Source organism: Sciurus carolinensis, chromosome 14, assembly GCF_902686445.1.
Source record: "Sciurus carolinensis chromosome 14, mSciCar1.2, whole genome shotgun sequence".
In the NCBI taxonomy this organism is placed as follows: Eukaryota; Metazoa; Chordata; class Mammalia; order Rodentia; family Sciuridae; genus Sciurus; species Sciurus carolinensis.
This window is the reverse complement of record NC_062226.1, coordinates 25,055,221-25,069,330: the sequence shown is the minus strand read 5'-3', so window position 1 is coordinate 25,069,330 and position 14,110 is coordinate 25,055,221. Positions and strand designations below refer to the sequence as shown.

Here is a 14,110-nt window from a genome sequence, read left to right as displayed (position 1 = left end):
TGTTATCCCTTCGCATATGACTCTGATAGTCATTTCAAGGAAGCACCAAAGGCAGAATTACGAGAAGGAACACGTGATGTCTCAAGAGACGTGAGGCACTCAGGTGGACCTCTTACCACTTACGTGCCAAGCGCTTTGTACCTACTGCCTCATTTTAACCTTAAGATATTCCTGCAGAGGAAGCTCCCTCTCCTTTTTAACAAACGCCACAGGCAATTTTCCCAGCGTCACTGTATAGAAAGTAGGGGAGCCGAGAACTGAGGCCCACCCAGTGTTCGGACTCCCAGTCGAGTTCAGAGACTGCCTCCAGGGATCTGCCCTTCATTTTGATATCCACCATCAGGTGTGCTGGTTAGAAGAAATCAGTCATACAGATTCATCGTCACCATTTATGGAAATATTCTAATTATAGCTAACGGCTGGGAAACATGTGGACCAAGTACCAATCATCAAATCAAAGCGGGAGCTTATTATGTGTCTCCCAAAGAAGAAGAGCGTTGATTATAGGACTGCCTATTTATTCCTCAAACCCATTTTGAAACTTGTCTTTGAAACCAGTGCAGAGTACTTTTAGAAAAACCCCAAATTGCCGCAGCCTTGGTTGAGGTTTTCAACAGGACACAGACGGGCAGCAAGACAGGTCTCTGTGGCCAGCCTTCCCACTTGGGGCGGGGGGAGGTCTGTGCCAAGTAGCTCGTTCATGGCCTGTTAAGTGACTCATGATACAATTGCTTTATTTCAATCTCTGGAACCGCAGGAATACATGGTTTCAGAATAGAAAAGATGGATGACCATCAGAGAGAGCTCCTCTCTGTACAACTGCATAGACTCTCTGTCTTACATCAAATTATAGGCACCCAGATAATTCCCAAGAAGGGTGTTGGCATCTTCCCTGTGGGCTCAGAATACTTAATTTTTTATGTTATATCAAATCAAGTTTGGGGTAGGAACTTTAAGTGCCTAGGGGAAATGATCTTCATTTATTCATTCATTCACTCATTCATTGATTCCTTTATCCTATAATTTCATAGAGCTTGCTTGTACTCGCTTCTGGAAATATTGAGGTTGTAATGAATAAAACTGATGAGAAATATATATAGTTTCTGTCCTAAGGGCCTGGCACACAGTAGATACTGACTGAATGAGAGAATGCTCTTGAAAAGAGAACACACGTGCATATTATTTTACTGTCTCTGTAGGAGTATATTCAAAGCAATAAAGCAAAAGAGATACAGTACTTGATCCCGCTTTTGGTTGGTGGTAATGGACTGTGCATAGGTAGGGACAGGAAGGGCCATTGGATCTGGTTTTTGAAGGAAGAGTAGGGGGTTAACTAGTTCATTAGAGAAGAAAAGAAATCCAGGCGGAAGGAATGGTAGAGCAGAACACTGGAGGTGGAGGAGGTGATGGAGGTGGAGGTGATGGAGGTGGAGGAGGTGATGGTGTGTTTGGGTGCCCACCACTATCCCCGTGACACAGAGCGGCAACATGAGGTGGCATGGGAGGCATGCAGGAGCCAGAGCTGGAGAGATCAGCAGGGACACCCTGCTAAGCTGAAGCGTCTGGACTTGTACAGGCAGTGGGGCAGGGAGTTGTCCTCCCCAAAACCGTGTTGAAAATGTAGCTTCAGAGCAAATGTGGGTGACTCGGCATGATGTTGCATCTCCAGGAACAGCTCTCAGCCCTCTCCTCCTGCTGGTGGGTGGGTGCCACGTCTTTCTGCAGAAAGACGCCCTGCTGGGTGGCGTGGCACACGTCTGACTTCCATGGGTCTTCTCCAAACCCCAAGGTGTGAGTAAAGCTTATTTAGAAATCTGGAAGACAGAGTCCTCCCATGCTTTCGCTGATACTCTGTTCCTCCTTTCAAGTTGGTTCACATTCTTAAAATATTAGAGTCACAGTTAATTTTCTCTGTTGTTTCTTTGAGAAACTGTCACCTTCCACATCTCTTTCTCGGATTGGCAGATAACTTTACTCGCCCTTCGAAGTCCAGTTCAAATGCTTTTGTTCAGCAAACCTTTAAAGGACTCCAACCTGAAACCCCTGTCCCTGAAGTCCTGCAGCAGAAGGCAGTCATCTTCATCTGACCTTTACGATGGAGGGGACCTGGGGGAAGGGTCCCCTCCAGACTCCACGTGGATGAATCTCCTCTGCAAACCTCCTGAACATTCAACCTGAATGAGCCACACATTGACTGAACCCAGGATTAAAGATAGAAAGACAAGCGTGGTAAGAAACAGAAAGAATAGAATAGAATAGAATAGAATAGAATGGAATAGAATAGAACAGGTGCAAAGAATAGCAACCATCTGTTCAGTGCTAACTCTGAGACTGTCGCAGCTCAGGGGATTATTTCCAGATTCATGAACTCCAACTGGGATAGCAATACAAAACTCCAGTGGGGCAGTGGGAGGGGAAGAGGGAAGAACACAAGCTGCTGCCAAGCGAAGTGCCCTCCTCTCTCATCCCTTCCTTCCACTAGGGCACAACTGCTCAGGACTCTGCCCAGCAGTGGTCTCTGGTCACCTTCCATCCACAAAGATCTCATGCTCAGTGCTTCAATTCTCTTTCCTCTTCCCTAACAGAATCTGCAAGGAAGGAGGCTCTGACCCAGTCGGGAAGTTCATTCTCCTGGAAAGGCATCACATCCTCCTCCTAGCTACTGTGTGAGAAACTTTAAACCAGTCCCATGTCCTGAAATAAATCTCAAAGGCAAGAGAAGCCATGGACGGTGTCAGAAGAGAGCAGCGTAATCCAGGCAGCTTTAGGATTTGTAGCAGAGTTTGGGTTTTCCTGAGCTCCTGCTTCTCTCACTGGCAGAGTGTTTTAAAGGAGGGGCTGACATGAGGAGAAGAGGGTGAAGCTGCTCAGGAGGACAGCACTGTTCCTGGGTTGGCATCACCTGTGTTCCAAGGAGAGTCTGAAAACCTCCACATACCTTGCACCAAAGCCCACCTGCCACAGCCCTTCAAACTAGGCTGACTGCCCATGGGAAGAAATCAGCAACTGGCCAGCTCTGTGGGGTCTCGGCATGGAATTGCATCAACTTTCTTGGGCCCTCTCTGACCCACATTGACTTTCTTTCATGTCCTGGAGTCATGCTGCTGGCTTCTCTGTCCACAATTTTGTACTGACCAACCAACCCATCGCCTTCTCTATAACCCACTGACTGTCCCTTTCTTTGTTCCTCTTCTGACTGATCCTCTTCCTCTCCTGGACACTATCTCCGTCTTCTTTCAGATGTTTACTCAACATACCATTATTTAGCACCCACTGTATACTGATAAGGACTGTGAATATGCCTGGGAAAGTGGCCCCCAGAGTCTCTGCCCTTAACAGTAAGCAGAAACCAAGGGGCTGCGAAGGGGAAGTACAGGAGATACAGGGGTATTCAGCCATACCGGCATGTCATCAGCTTGGGAACAAAAGGACCACCAATGCCACAGAGTTTAGGTAAATTAGCAGATACCATGACTGTGGGTCTGAATTTCATAGTCATTTGACTCAATGAAGGGTGAAGTTAAAACTTTATTTTCATGAAATGTAACTAAATTCAAGGTAAATTAAATTGCTTCTTTATGTAAACTTCCTCTCCTGGCATAATCTAAGTTGGGGTAAAAATGTGCTGGGGAATTGCCCAGCACTGGTGTGGAGCCATGTCTGAGCCACGGTCACGCCTCATTCCCTCCACCCACAGCTACCAGCCGCCATAATACTAGTCCACTCCAGGGCTCCTGAGTCCCTCCTCTGCCTCTGAGAGTCCCACACTTAAAGTTCCTGGATCCTTTACCTCCAGTGCCTGTAAAACATAGTTAACAACCAAACACTCTCTCTTTTCAATGAGCCCCCCTTTAATTTCTTATGCAGAGAAATTGATCATGTCTTCATCTTAACGTCGTCCCTCCATTCCAGACCCATAGCCACACAAAATGGTTTTTACAAACAGCCATGTTCCTCCAAAGGAGAACTGTATAAAAGTATTGGAATAGTTATTTAAAAATGAACATTTTCCCCCTTTTGTTCCGCTACATATAAGATGTTTAAATCCAAAATCCAATCTCTCCCCCCAAATCAGGCAGTCATCCAAGCATGAAGTCCACTTTTCTACAGGAGGATTTTAATTTCAGCTGGTGTCCCAGGTTCCAAGGTAAAAAAAAAAAAAAAAAAAAAAAAAAAAAAAAAAAAAATGGCATGAATTATTGGGAGCAAATTTGCCTACAGATCCTTAACAGAGGTTATAAAACCCTGCATGCCACATAGACTATTTTGCATCTTTCCAGTGGTACATGTTCTACCAGTTTTGCCATCGTCATGATTAATTCAAGATATAAATATCAGGGATTTGGGGGGGTATATGGCCTCTGAGTGACCCCTTCCTTTTTTTCTTCTCTTAGCACAGAAAATGGAAAGTTAGCTCTTGTCTGACTCAAGGAGGGTGTTTTCAGCTCCCCTTCTTCTTAGGAAGCTCAAAGTCAGCATGGAGGAGAACTTGAGGTGTCTATGGCTCAGCCTGGAGTAAGTATTTCCGGGTATGTTCTCTCAGAGCCACAACCCCCAGTCAGGCTTCCAAATATATCCATTGGTTGAATTTCAAGGGCAATCCTGTCCTTGAAACCCCATCAGCTCAATACAAATTCAACAGGAGCAACTTACGCAGATGAAGGGAAGATCAAGGTGGAGAGCTATCTGCGAGGACAGCTCTGGAAGGGAAAGGCCCCAACTGCCGGGTCAAAGCAGTAGGGATGTGACACAGGGCAGCCTAAGGCAGCTTGATCAGATGGTCATGCTTCCCATCAAGGAGCAAGAAGCTCATGTGGGGATCAAGGCAAGGACAAAATGGCAGAGCGGCTGGTGAACTTACCATCATGTGCAAGCTGTGGATTGGTGATGGGCTGGAACCAGGGTCAGGGCACTGTGCTGAACTCCATGGAGCTCTGGTCCAAAGCTGACATGCTGAATAGTCTCTACTTGGGCACCCACCCTCCAGGATCCAGGCTGATACGTTGCCTCTCCCAAGTGCGTATTTAAAAGCCAGACCAACTCTCCCTTGAAGAAACAGGGACAACACTTCCTACATGGCCTGAGCATAAAATCAGCTGCATTCCTATGGCCATGTGGTCCCCATCACTCACCATCCCTCTTTTCCAGGCCTGTTCTTGGCTATAATATTTTTTTTGAAAAAGATTCCAGATAAACACAGGCTCGTTATTGGTGTAAGTTCAGAGGCCCTTTAAAGAATGATGAACAAATTATTTCCTGGTTCGGTCACACGAAACTCACTAGTTGGGCTCACATTTCAGAAATGAAAACTACAAGGTGTGCAAGCAGCCAAACTAGACTCTGATGTATGGCCTCTGAACACTAAAAGTTTATAATCCACCTGCCCCAAGGTAATCCTGGGAATCTGGATGGGGGGCAGAAAGTCCTAAAGCGCTGTTCACTGAACCAAGGACCCCACAACATTTGATTGCGCCTCAACCCATCTGCCCTCTACTACTTGAGTAAAAGAAATGGAATGGGAGACAGTGTTGTGTAGCAGTCTCACATCCATAATCCTGGTCGTTGCTTTCAAGCACTGGAATTATAGCATTAAACCCATTTTACATATGATTCCTCCAAGGTCACACAGCTGGTGTTTATGAATTTAGAATTTCAATCCAGATCCAAAATCCAAATATCTGCCAGGCACTATGTCCAAAAAGTCCTGCCAAAGGGAACAGGGGGAGGGACAGGAACAGGGCTTATTTCCTGAGGCTTAACATCAGGATATCAGGATTTCATAGATTTTCAAAGATGGTGCTAGAGACTTCAGCAGAGGGTTTGATTCTTTTGAAGTAAAGCTGAGATAATGGGAAACACTGAATTTGCTTTGTAAAAATCCCTTGTTTGGCTCTTCCAAAGTCCAGCTTTTTCCAATAAAATGACATGTTCACAGCATTTTTGCTTTGCTGAGTCTGAACGACCCTCCCTTCTGCAGGAGCAGCGCAGAGCATGCTGGGAAGAGGCAGGGTTGAGGGCGTGTCCAATGACCCAGTGTTGCCTCTATTTCGACCAGGACCTGCTGCTGGTGAGGCTAAAGATGAGTCAGGCTCCTTCCAATCCAAAGAATAATTAAGAGAGAATGCAACTTTGGACTGCTGAGGTCTGAAATTCTTCTGGCAGCTTTGAACCCAGTAAAGGTAAAGAGAAGGGACATGTATCAGTTGAGCATCCAGGAAATTCAGCGAGTGACCTAAGTACTTGCTGACACTTGATCTTAACATCATCCCTAGAGGGAAGGACTTTTTAGCCTTATTTTGGGGGATAGTGATGGTGATAAGTCAGCGAGAAGATCTGAACTTCTCAAGGTCTCCCAGCTAGGATACAGCTTTTGGGATCTAATCCCAGATTTGCCTGACTCCAATGCCTATTATAATTTTACGACACTTTTGGCAGCCAAATTTAATGCCCTTGGAATATGCCATGTGCTTTAGCTTCTCAGTCCTCAGGAAAAGAGATGGAAGCAGCAGAGGGCCGGGCATTCCAAATTAACCATGCCAGCTCACATTTGTTCTTCCAAATTCAAAGCATGCCTCTTCTTCTTTAGGGCACGGCTCCTCCACGTGACTTATGGGTGGTGCTTTCTGTGCACTGTTAGTGATCCATTATAAGTACAGCAACTGGGAGAAAGCAACCGTTTATAGCTATCGACAGAGCAACTTTCTGTAATGCCTGAAAATAACAAAATATTTGGATTTTTAGTCCATATGTTTTCCTTTTATTTTTCTGGTAATCCATTTTTATTATGATTCACAAAAATATCAGTGTGTAGCAGATTAGAAATTAAAGAAATAAAAACTTGTTCTTCTCTTTAAGTTTGAACTGATCCCAAGTTTGAGAGATGTTTGAAAGTGGGGACCATCTTTAGTGTCAATTAAACGATCGCTTTGACGCAGGCCTGGATAACTGAAGATATTCCACTGAAGGACGGTTGCTTGCTGGAAAGAGTTCCTGAGCTCAAGACTAGCACAGCAGGCCCTCTGATCCACAGCAGCCATCCCGTGAGCAGTTAAAGGCATGGACTGGAGCGAAAGGGAACCGGATTTGAAGGCTGCATTTACAACTAAGCAGCTATGTGATCTCAAGTAAGGCTCTTACTTTTGCTGTGACTACTCAGTTTCTGCCTCGATGAAAAAGACGCATGCATTAGGGAAATGGAAATGGAAACTATAATGAGAGGCCACCCAGCACCTCTGATCCTCTTGCTTTAGTTACGAATATCCTGGCTTTGCCAAGTAGCAAACATTCTATGTACAGTACCATCAGCCACTTTGCCCTCGTGGTGTCGGAATATAACCTGCAGCAAGCACAGGTGAGCACACAGGCCGTCAGAACCAGGGGCAATGTACAGGGGGCTCCATGCAGATCCGGTGAAAACTCTGAAGAGGACTCTGTGCCCCTGCAATGCTGCAGTGCTCTGACCTGTGAAAATCAAGCACTGCTAGGGACCCGGGTACATGGTGGGGATGAAAGGCAGACCCAGGACCACACTGGGGAAATAGGACTCCAAGGGAACTGTCTCCAGTTCATTTCTTTCCATTTACAGGTAAGAAGACTGAGACCCAGTGTAGACATGGACACATAGCAGTTAGGAGACAGGGTTTGCATCCTCCTTGGTGGACCTTGCCGCTCTTCTCCATTTCCCAACCCCTCGGCCCAACGTCAACTACCCATTTTCCTTCCCTGAGCCCCTGGCACCCACCATTCTTCTTTCTGTCTCTGTGAATTTGACCACCCTGGATACCTCATATAAATGGAATCATAAGATATTTATCTTCTCTTGTGACTGGCTTATTTCCCTTAGAAAAATGTTTTCCTTTTGTATCATGTGTCAGAATCCCCTATTTCCTTCATTTTCAAGGTTGCATAATATTCCATTGTATAATACACATTTTCTTCATCTATTCATCCATCAGTGGACATTTAGGCTGGTCCTACTTCTTGGCTATTGTGAATAATGCATTGCAATATTTACATGGGTGTGTAAATATCTCTTCATGTCCCTGCTTTTGTGTGTGTGCGTGTGTGTGTATAAAGTGGGACTGGTGGATCATAGAGCAGTTCTGCTTTAATTTTTGAGGGACGATCCTACTGCTTGCCAAATGGGCTGCACCATTTTACACTCCTGTCAGCAGTGCCCTGGGGTTCCAATTTCCCCACCTCCTTGTCCAGACTGGCCATTTTTCTGGTGTTCTGCTAGTGACCATCCTAACAGGTGTGAGGTCCCTCTGCTTTTGTCTTGTCAGCGGGAAGCTCCATGCAGGCGGTACAGAGCCCAGGCCTGGCACCAGTCACAGGCTCAGCACGTGTCATCCCTGAAGAAGACGAGGGCCCTAATCTCGGCATCCCGCCTCACCAGGTGAAGGAGGACCCCGGGCCGTCACTGCAGACTGCCTGACCACAGACGGCTCATGCTCTCAGGCGTAGCGCCAGAGAAGGGGGCGGGGCCTCAGAGGAACTGGGTCCGCTTCCTTCGTTTGCCAAGCCATGGCCTCCCGGAGGGGTAAGATGCTGCAGGAGTCAGGATAGTCCTTACGGCACGTTCTTTCCACCGACATTTTCCCAGAGGGAGCCCACCGTATGCCGAAGTGACTGAAGTTCTCCTTTGGTGAGATAATTACTGGCACTGGTAGGATTTTTTTTTTTTTAAGCAAAACCTATATATAATAAAGTGTATTAACTACATCAATTTTAAACATATAGTATCACAGATTTCCGCATTTGAACACATACAATCACTACCCAAATCAAAATAGAGAATTGCTTCTAGCAACCCAAAAGATCCCCTCATGCCCCGCTCCCATCCATAAGGAAACAGGGTTCTGGTTTCTACCATGATCAGTTTTGCCTGCTTTTGGAATCATACAGTTTTCACCCTCTTGTGTCATGCTCTTTTGCTTAACAGTTTCTGATCAATCTGTGCGTTTTGTTGTATGTAGCAATATTTCATTGTTTTTAATTATGTAGTGTCTTAACATGTTCAGGTTCCTATTAAAAAAATGCCATAGACCAAGAGACTTATAACAGCAGAAGTTTATTGCTCCTGGTTCTAGAGGTTGGAAGTTCAAGGTCAAGGTGCCAACAGATTTGGAGTCTGGAAAGTGTCAGCTTCGAGTCTCAGAGATGGCACTTTTCACTTGTCCTCACATGGTGGAAGGGGTGACAGAGAACTCTGGGGCCCCTTTTATAAGGGCACATTAATCCTAAAGGCCCTGCCTCCCAACACAATCACATTGGTGATTAGGTTTCAGTACATGACTTTGGTTAGGGGACACCATGACTCAGACCTTAATGTGGTGTATTATTCTATGAACAGACCAAATTTTATTTATTAATTTTTCTACTGATAAGCATTTTGGTTGTTCCAGTTTAAGAACATTGTTGTCATCATTGTGTGTGTGTGCTCATGTATGTTGTAGTGGGAATTGAACCCAGAGCCTGGTGCATGCTAGGCCAGATCTATACCACTGCTCCCCAGCCCTATGAACATTCTTGTAACCTCTGTCGATATGGACAATATTTTCTTGAGTACAGAATTTTGAGAGAGACTACTACTTGTAGGGTGAGCTTGTGTTAATTTAGCAGATGCCACCAATCTTCCAAAGCCATTATACCAACTTAAGCTCCCTGATGACCTAGATTTTAATGATCACATACTGAACATACAGACACAGATAAAGATATTGCCGTAGAAACAGATTCTCCTTTTCTGATGGAGATAACTTGAAATTCTCACCAAAACTCGTATCTAAAAAGTTCACATTGTTTTAGATACACAGTCATGAAAATTTAGAAATGCCAAGCAATTTAAAAACTATTTTTAAAATTATCCATCCAGAGAATTCGGTTGTATTGTTGTTATCATTCACTGACAAAAAAGGTGTTGAGGCGTGGGGGAAATATTTCTGATGTGAAGTGACATGAAAATAATTTTTGCAGGATGCAACCCTGATGGCCCAGTGAGATCTCACCTAAATTGATTTGCCTAGAACACAGGCTTTAGAAATGCATGTCACGGACATGGTGGGGTATGAAAGATGGTGGACTGAGACCGACATCATTACCCTACGTACACATATGATTACACGAATGGTGTGAATCTACATCGTGCACAACCATAGAGACAAAATGATGTACGCTGCTTGTGTACAATGAATCAAATGCAGTCTGCAAAAATAAAAAGAAAGAAATAAAAAGAAATGTGTGTCACAGCATTAACAGTCTTTATCTCTTGGGGATGGGATATGGGTGACAGACGCTTCTTTCTTATCGGTTCCAAAATTAGAACGTGTTTCTTTCATAATCAGATAAGATTAAAAGCAGATGCAAAAAGGCCAGGCCCTACTTTGATAACTCCTATACAAAATAACCAGTAAAATGACTGTGTTTCCCTCTTCTCTGCTACTTCTGCCCCTCTCTGCGGTCAGCAGGAACCGCACTGAGAGCCAAAGCATTTGATGAGGGTCTCTGCCATTTTCTGTACTTTCCAAATGTTCTGCAGCAAACCAGCATCCCCTTCATGTTTGGAAGAGAAAGAATAGGCGTACATTTCTTTTTTAAAGTAGGATTTAAAAATGACCCCCTTCCCCCATCGGCTCTGAAAGGGCTTTGTCCTCCCTGTGGGATCAGGCCGTGGCGGGGCTATTTTTATCCAGCGGCATCACCACAAATATCTAACTCAGCCACAGCGTGTGCGTGCTCAGTGTCTCCCCGACCGTTTCTCAGATGTGCAGATGACTGGGGAAACCCACTGGTGATAGACTGGTAGATGGACGCCCTTAATTTCTAAGGTAAATTTAATGCACATGGGCCGACAGTCTCTCTTGAGCCCTCTGCCTTTGAAGTGGGCTGGCCACTGTGCCCAGCTTCAAGGTTCCCTCTCCTGCTGCCCTGGTTTCCCCATGTTGCTTCCTGGGGTTGCTGGTGGAAGCCCAGGCGGCAGTCGGAGGGAGCGAGGAGCTGGACTCACCCAGAGGATTCCATAGAAGCTCTTCTGCCCAGGGATGACCAGGGGTGCCCAGGGCACTCGGCTAGGATTTCTCCTGACGAAGGGCTCCCAGTGACCAGAAGAGACAGAAGAGTAAACACATGAATAACTGGCATGTGACAGGCTTCATCAGAAAGCTGGATGAGTGTCGTGGGGTCGCAGATGGAACAACTCAGGAAAACCCTGTGGCTGCTCTGTCTCCAGGGGAATCGTCCACAGCCCAGCCCCATTTTCCCAACCTGTCTGTCCCTCCAAGTCACATTGCCTTGTCAATGCTCGTGCCCCACTGTCTGTGCACTTGTCGTACTGTAATGGAAACTCCAGGACGGGGGCGGGGGTTGCCTTGTCTCTCTCGGTCACCTTTGTATGTCTACCTTGCAAACACAAAGCTTTAGCTGTGAACCGGCACCTCCAGAATTTGCTCAGCAGCTGTCTAGGGCCGACCTGGATGGAAGCTCCAGTTTCACAGCAAGCCCTGGGCTGCTTTGTCTCAATGCTTGCAAGTGTATTTGTCAGAGTTTTGCTGAGGACACTGTCAGAAACTAGGAAAAATAAAAAGGAGCTCAAAACTCCTCCTGCCCCTCCCCCATGACATCATAGCCCCTTAGAAATGCAAAGGGGCTCATATGCATTTACTCTAAACTTCTAGTATAATTTAGAAATGAACTAAAGCAAGAGATTACAAAAGTGATACTGTATTTTAAATGTTTGCATGTAACAAATTAATGTATTAAAAGTAGAATGCTATGTTGTCCTATTAGTCACAGGACTGAATTACAGTCAGTGTACCTGGGACACTAGTAATGGGACATCAGCTGAAAATCATACAACGAATGACACCTCTTAATGCTGACGATGACCTCATGTGGAGGTGATACCTCGAGGCTCCATCTGTCTAGTGAAGCCCAGGTCAAGCGGTCCTCATGCTTTCTGTGAGCTCTTCCTGCACATAGTAGCTGCTCACTAAGTGACTTATATGTAAATGCTAAGTAAATGCAGGAATGATGAAATGGATGAAGTCAAGAGGAGGGCTCAGGGTAGAGCACTGGAGGACAAGCAGCGTACCCAGAATCTTGGTGCTGGGCAGATATACAGCCTTTTGGGCTCTAAGAACAGTTGCACCAAGGTATAGAATTGACAAGTAGAACCAGGTGAACTGGGAACTGCAGGAGGATACAGATGCAGATGACACAGGTCCACAGACCAGATCCCACAGGTTTGGGGAAGATGCAGGGGTTGGGTGGGGGGAGACAGGAGGCCTTGTGGCCAAAAAGCAGATGGAATTGGATTTGTCTTTTAGGAAGTTCACTTTGACCTCAGGTAGAGCAGGGGCCAGCAAACCACAGCCTGTGGGACAAATCTGGCCTGTGCCTGTTCTTACAGAAAGAAGTCTCGTTGGAACACAGCCACACCCACTGTCCTGTGTGCTCTCGGCTCTGCAGCAGCGAGGTAGTGGTGATGGAGGTCGTTGCTGTGAAGCTGACCCCCTTCTCCAGCTGCCCCTTTAGAGGAGAAGTGTTGGCTCCGGCTCTCAGGAGAGAGGGTGAAGGTGAGTCCAGAGGCAGGGAGACGAGTCACAGTTACCAGTAGCCAGTGTGCAGAGGAGGGTGAGGAGACAGAGGAAGAGTGTCGGAATGACTCTCTGCTTCTCTCGTGGGTGACAGGCAGATGTCATCTCCCTGACTGAGAAAGGAAAACAGGTTTGGGAATTGGAAAAGAAGGTAGGAACTTTGGTTTTCAGATTGTTAAGTTTGAAGCTCCTCAGGGACATCCAGGTAGAAGTATCCGCCAGGCACCAGGGTAACGGAGCCTGGAGAGCCAGAGACCCCACGCCTGGAGTAATCAGTATGGTATAAGATTGGGGGAACACACAAAGAGAAGAGCCTTTGGCTGAGGACAGGATCTGGGAGCTCTCCAGACCTGCTTCAGTTTCAGACAGAAGCCCAAGGAGCCCTGGGCCCTGCTTCCTCCTTCTGCCCCCAAGTCAGAAAGGAACTGGGGGCCACAGGGAGCCCTAATCTGCCTCCTATCTCTAAGGACAGCATCATTTCTGACTTAAAACGGCTCCTTCCTGACACCTGCAGGGGTCCAATCATTTTCTATATTCACACTGAGCATTGCTCCCAAGGCACATCAAGGTGACATCAAATGCAGGATGAGAAGTGGATGCTCAGTGAGATGTTTAGAAGCCTGCGGTGACAAACCGACTTTCTTTGTTTCCTTCAGGCAAATTATCATCCATGGGATTTTGCTCTACCAATGTTCGACTAAAGAAGTGTGTTCTCCAGAGATATTTCATTTGGATCTCTTTCCCTAAGATCAGAGGAATCATGTACATGAGAATTATATACATATATGGATGACAGATATCATGTTAGGTAAATAAATGCGGTAAGGTATGACATACATGATGCATTTTTTCATTTTTTTGGTCTAATTGACAGACCCATGCCAAAAAGGAAAAGGAACTTGCAAGAAGCTCAAGTTTATGGCAAAACTAAAAGTATCCCATGTATTCCCACTGTAATCTTGGTGCTCACTCTCACCCCAGTTCTTCATCCAAGTTCCACCAAAGTCCTCCGCCATCTTTATGTGGCTTTTGAAGGCTGTTTCTCTCCCCTTCTCCTCTTGGGCTCAAGTCCTCTCTCGCTCACGTAGGCACACGTGCAGACATGGTATTTTGATTTTAAGGAGAAGAAAGCTTCGTCTCCACATCTCTGGATTTCCTCAAGCACTTTGGCCTCTTGCCTTCCCTGACTCCTCCCTTCTTGGACATGTTGAGTTCCCTGATTGGTGGACACAGCTGTTGTTCTACGGCTCCTTGTGGGCACCACCATCAAAAATCTCAAGCCTGGGGGTTTGTTTGTGTTCTTTCCTCCAATTCCAAACTGGAATGAGGCCGTGGTTCTTCCTGAGCAGATCTGCTCTGCAAATTCAACTCTCCTGCAGCTTAGCTGTCCCAGGTTAGCTGCATTTGGCACTCACACTAACCCACGCACTCCAACAAGGTTTTATCACCTTGAAAGTTGTCTTTCGATATCATCTTGCTGACTCCTGCCTTCTGCCTTTGCATTCATTCCAAGT

At 45.9% G+C, this 14,110-nt stretch overlaps 1 long non-coding RNA gene across 1 annotated transcript; it reads left to right on the top strand.

Annotated features, from left to right (window-relative positions):
• Positions 1-12,486: 12,486 nt before the first annotated feature.
• LOC124964237 (uncharacterized) lies at positions 12,487-13,428 on the top strand. Its single transcript, XR_007104906.1, has 2 exons — positions 12,487-12,575; positions 13,253-13,428. It is a non-coding gene; the product is annotated as an uncharacterized LOC124964237 (long non-coding RNA).
• The last annotated feature ends 682 nt before the right edge of the window (positions 13,429-14,110 follow it).